We start from the raw sequence: 5,823 nt of genomic DNA on the forward strand, positions 1-5,823 counted from the left end.
CGTTGCAGCATTAATCTTTAGGCCAGTCTGTCAGTGTTACCATGTCATTAACGCCCTATTTACTCTTAAACAGTTTTATTTACATACCTTTTATGTTTTGTTTTGACAGAAACGCATGAACTTATAATGCTACAATATTAAAATGCACCAGAGTTTAATTTTTTAGTTTGATCGCTGCTATTGATATAACTGAAATGATATTATTGTTATCTTTTTTATTTACTTTTTGAATTTTTTTTTTAAAAAAGACTCACGGTCATCATTACCAGGATAAAACAGGCAGTGAATGAATGAATGTATTCCATAATAAGAAACAATAAGAACATCCATCATACCACCAGGTGGTGGAAGTGTGATTGTGTGGGGATGCTTTGACATTTGGGTGACTTCATGGGAGTCTTAATCGATTGAACCAGGAATAATGAACCACTGCCCTGATTCTCAAGAGAATCATCCACTATCTAAATAATACCTGCTCTGTGGTGGTCCTGTGGGGGTCCTGACCATTGAAAAACAGAGTGAGCAGTCTAGAGTCAGTAATTGTAGAACTACAAAGTGCTTCTATATGGTAAATTGAGCTGATAAAATAGACAGTGAGTGTAGAAACAAGGAGGTGGTTTTAATGTTATGGTTGATTAGTGTAAACTCACACACTGCTGTATGTGCTTGCATGACTGTAGGACGCGTTTTCAGTGCATTACCGTAATATCCATAAAATGTGTCCTTGCGATTTCAGTGCAGAAAAGTTTGTGTAGAGACTGCAGCAGCGGATACTGTGTTTGTTTAGAAATTGTGGTCATACTTTTTTTAACAAGGTAAGTTTATTAAAATAAACGTTTTTTGTATATTAGCTGCTGGACATTTTCGGATGCTACGGACAAAACTGTGTTGTACTGCTATGATGATACGACTATGTTCCAAACCCTTTTAGACTCTTCCACCACCGTTAGCGCTTCTCTCAGTTAGTTCAGCTCATTAAATATATTATCCACAGTATCGCTTACTTTTACAAACCCAATTTCAAGGTTTAGACAGAAGGGAAAATGTCAATGTAAATAGACAGCAGTTTGTAAAAGATGTTATTTATATTCTAGCATACAAACATACATCGCTCCAAAATATGAATGAACGCTTCAACCAGGGTTGCCAGATTGCGCATTTCAAAGGCCGCCAAAATGCATGGAAAACCGCCCAACATACGAAAAACAGCCGATAATCAGCGCTTAAACAATATTAAACCAGTTAAACATGACCTACTACTGCTGATATCTCACAAATCAGTGATTATAAATTATTAATGGCATTTGAAATAATGAATGGTATTTGCAATAATAAAAAACTAAGACTAAGAAGCAGCCCCGGTTCTGGACTGCTTTGCTTGGGGGGGCAGTAAAACCTAATGAGGGGGCATGTTGATAGTCATGTTTTTGAAGCCAGAAATATATTCAAGGCTTGATTTGTGCATGAATGATGACAGCCAAGCTATTGATACTGGCTTAAAGTGATGTATGAGGTAAAGAAATAAAAATGCATGTTTTCGAACTTAAACTTAAAACCCAATGATTAAAAAATACATGTTGATTATGTAAATGGAGAAAAAAGATTATCTAATTGTATTTCATTTTAATACGCCCCCTTAATTAAATTGCCATTACTAATAGAACAACTCTATTTCTTGAAAGGCTTTAATACAAATTTAAGTCAAAGCTGACAAATGTACCTACACACAGACTGAGAATATTCAAACGTGGAAATAGGAATGAAATTAAAATATAAAGAAAACAAAAGAATACTAATTCTGTAAAAAAAAGTGTTTACCAGTATACCTGCCTCTCGCTCACACTAACAGAACATATACTGCCGAACTGAACTGTTTGGGGCAGTCTGCCGATTTTTATATGACTCAAAGAGCCAATCAGGAATAAGCAAGGAAATACAGGGGTTGGACAAAATAACTGAAACACCTGGTTTTAGACCACAATAATTTATTAGTATGGTGTAGGGCCTCCTTTTGCGTCCACAGTTAATCCTGTTGGATGTGGTTTGTCCTTCTTGGTGGTATGCTGACATTACCCTGGATACCGTGGCTCTTGATACATCACAAAGACTTGCTGTCTTGGTCACAGATGCGCCAGCAAGACGTGCACCAACAATTTGTCCTCTTTTGAACTCTGGTATGTCACCCATAATGTTGTGTGCATTGCAATATTTTGAGCAAAACTGTGCTCTTACCCTGCTAATTGAACCTTCACACTCTGCTCTTACTGGTGCAATGTGCAATTACTGAAGATTGGCCACCAGACTGGTCCAATTTAGACATGAAACCTCCCACACTAAAATGACAGGTGTTTCAGTTATTTTGTCCAACCCCTGTATGTTAGACATGTTAAAGACATAAATTTGTATGAAGCACTAGCAGTCAGAAGTGGGATTCAAACCCACACCTCCATGGGACACTGTGACCTGAACTCAGCGTTTTAGACCTCATCCTGACTAGCTTGGGTACCATCGACACCACCCTCGCCCCACTCGGACTAATATTTGTACGAACTGCTTAATCTTTTCAATTGTATGCTTTAATATTAACAATACCTTCCGCCAAAAAGTAGTTCCACAACGAATATAAAGTTTAACACTACAAAGCAGACATCCCAAGTTGCAAAAACTCATTTCAGGGAGGTAAGAACAACAAGAAGAAAAAGGCAAGAACCTCCGAAGGGAAAAAAGAAATAAAAAACCTTTTGCACACACCAAAGGATATTGGTGATAACAGAACTTTTAGGAGCTGCTAACTGGGCTATTAAACTAACTGTTCACGTTACAAACACATTAATGTTCCCTACATAGTGCACTAGATTGTGTATCAGATCACGGATTTATGTTCCCTACATAGTGCACTAGACAGTGAATTAGACAACTGATTTATGTTCCCTACACAGTGCGCTAGATTGTATATCAGATAACGGATTTAAAACGCAATCGGGAAAAAGGTCTGTGTCGCCTGCGTGCGCGTTTGTGTGCATGAAGCTTGTCATTACTGGCAACGCGTCAGCGGAGTAATACAGTTGTGGTGTGAAAAGGCTGTGCTGTTATCACGAATATCAGCACGGTTAGAACGCTTCTCAACCAATCAGATTGTAAGGTCGGAACTAACTGATGTATGTAGCACTAAGAAGTGTTTCTTAAGGGTTCTTTTTGTGTTCTTGGTAGAACTGTTGCTACTTGAAGAACCCTTTAGTAGAATTCAAGGTTCTTTGCTAACTCAATTTGATTTTTATGGATTTTTTTTTCTCTTGCCACATATAAATGCACATAACATTTTAATGACTGGAAAACAGTCGTGCAGTTGATACAGAAAAAAAGGAAAAAGGTGAAAGAAAGGAATCTGTTTGTAATCTACCTGCAAAAATTCTCCTCCAGAGATGTTTTTCTTTGTGTGTAAACAGCAACAGCCTTCACCTAAAACTTTATATAATCGCCCTCAAGAGAGACAGCCCAGGTTTTCACAGCCCGGATAGCTCAGTCGATCATCAGACTTTTAATCTGAGGGTCCAGGGTTCAAGTCCCTGTTCGGGCGAGTTGTTTCTGACTGTGTTGCGTAAGCGGCATTGTCCCGTACTACATGGTTTGTTTAGAAAGTCTAAATGTTATTTACTACTAATCTCACAGGGAAATGTGCTTAAAAGTTTGCACTGCTTCTGCATTGGAGAATGCGAGCATTGACCCAGCTACCTCTCGCATGCTAAGTGAGCGCGATACCGTTTGAGCTAATTCCCCTTACGATTAAGCCCCTTTAGCCTTTTGTAAATTGTAATGTACTATCAGAGCGTTGATGCTGCATTATAAAGTGAGGGTGCAACGTGTTTAAGCTCACATACTCTTTTCTGTATTATACCTTGCTTTTAAACCATCACAGACTTTTATCGCAGACTTTAGGACGAACTAAACCCAATCAAAACTGTCTTTGTACCACTGATAGACTGACTTAAGGGTTGATGCTGCATTTTAAAGGGGATGTCGTGAGTTTCAGCTGTTCATCTTCTATGAAGCAGTTTCACCAGAAGAAAAACCATTAAAAAGTCACGTTCCTCTACTTTAACAAAATGTTGTTTTAGATAAAACTCCGAGACATTTCAAAATTGGAGAATTATAAGTTATTGTGTGTTTGTGTAGCCCAATTAAAATTTGGGGATTACTAATATTTTTGTTTATGTTAATTTATAACTAGTAAATAAGTTGTTCTTATTTGTTCTGTAAATAATGTTTTGGTTGTTTTATGCTGTTTAAAGTAAAGTGTATGTATAGCCCTCCCTTGATTTATTTTTAAGCCAATCAGCATGAACTGTCACAGGTCGGGAAAAGAGCGAGAGAAAGTGGGTGGAAAAAGAAGAAAAAAGTGGAGAAAATAGCGTGATGTGAAACATATGTCATGTAAGCGGGTAAAACACCTGTTTAGGATTTATCTCTGTTGATGCGTAAAGACAAACGGACAGTAAGTCTTATATTAACATCTTGCAGTCGATTAGTGACATTGTTTATGCTGTATCAGCCGTGAACTTCGTCTCTTGAGTTTACGCGCATGGACATTGAAGGCAGTACGCTTCCTCAGCAGCTGTGACGATTACAGTGGATTAAAAGCATCAGATAAACTCTGATTGTTTCATCCAAGATCAAAAGGAAAAAGACTGGTGGATTTGTTTCTGTTTCATCCATGTAAACAAAGAACGTGGACAGCTCCACCACAACCGACCAAATATACTTCATGATCTGTGCTGATTGGGACTATTAGGTTGGATCAGGCCTGCAACGGTAATTTTGGGTACCTTTTTTTAGTTAGTTATTTACCTAACTTAGGAGAGATTGATAATATTTTGAATATTACTGATGGTAATTTAAGTGAATCTGTATTATAACATTTTTGTATAATACATTGGGGTTTGAAATGCATATTAATGATTGTGTAAATGAGTAAATAGTTAATTTGTTTAAGTATTATTAATGTGTACAAGTTTGGTATGTGAGTCAGGGATAATGTTAATACAGCTACTGTAAATGGTGTTAGTCGCAGGTTTTTTTGTGCAAGGTTAGTACCACATATATATAGGGTAATTTAAGTAGTTTTTTTGGTTTAAATAAGAGTATAGCTTAAATATAAAATAACCGTAAGTACTGATAAGTAGTGGCCCTTTTAAATCCTTACATTACCACAAAGAAAGAGATTTCTTAAACAAATAAAAGAAGTCAGGGAGCGCTTTCCAAATACAGCCAGGGGTGCTAGGGGGCGCTATATTTGTCAATTTAAACAAGTCAAAAAAGGTCTTTAAACCAAACGATTTGAGTAAAAATAGAGCATAACTGTCACTGTAGAACTTACAGACTGACCTAATGTTTGATGCAGCGTTTCAGTGAGCAACGACTTTTATATTATGTGTTGCCTTTAAATGATCATAATGTTTCGGCATTGGAGAATGTGGGCTTCGATCCCACTACCTCTCGCATGCTAAGCGAGCGCTCTACCATTTGAGCTAATTCCCCTTACACAGAACCTTCCTTTAGGATTTGTAAATTGTAATGTACTAACAGAGTGTTGATGCTGCACTATAAAGTGAGGGTGCAACGTGTTTAAGCTCACGTACTGTTTTCTATATTATGCGTTGTTTTTAAACCATCACAGACTCAGTTTATTTAAAACGTTGATCTTAGCCTTTAGGACGAACAATGTGAGGTCTTTTATGAAGTGCATTTTTTCTTTGATTTTGTTGGACCTGTAGGAGATTGTCCTGTTCTTGTTGCTGCTCTGCTGGAGGGTTATTTTCTTGGTGT

General features: G+C 37.3%; 1 non-coding gene across 1 annotated transcript; it reads right to left on the reverse strand.

Annotated features, from left to right (window-relative positions):
• Positions 1-5,462: 5,462 nt before the first annotated feature.
• Positions 5,463-5,535, reverse strand: trnaa-agc (transfer RNA alanine (anticodon AGC)). Its single transcript has one exon. It is a non-coding gene; the product is annotated as a tRNA-Ala (tRNA).
• Positions 5,536-5,823: the final 288 nt, after the last annotated feature.

The sequence above is a fragment of the Trichomycterus rosablanca genome, unplaced genomic scaffold, assembly GCF_030014385.1.
Source record: "Trichomycterus rosablanca isolate fTriRos1 unplaced genomic scaffold, fTriRos1.hap1 scaffold_229, whole genome shotgun sequence".
Taxonomy (NCBI): Eukaryota; Metazoa; Chordata; class Actinopteri; order Siluriformes; family Trichomycteridae; genus Trichomycterus; species Trichomycterus rosablanca.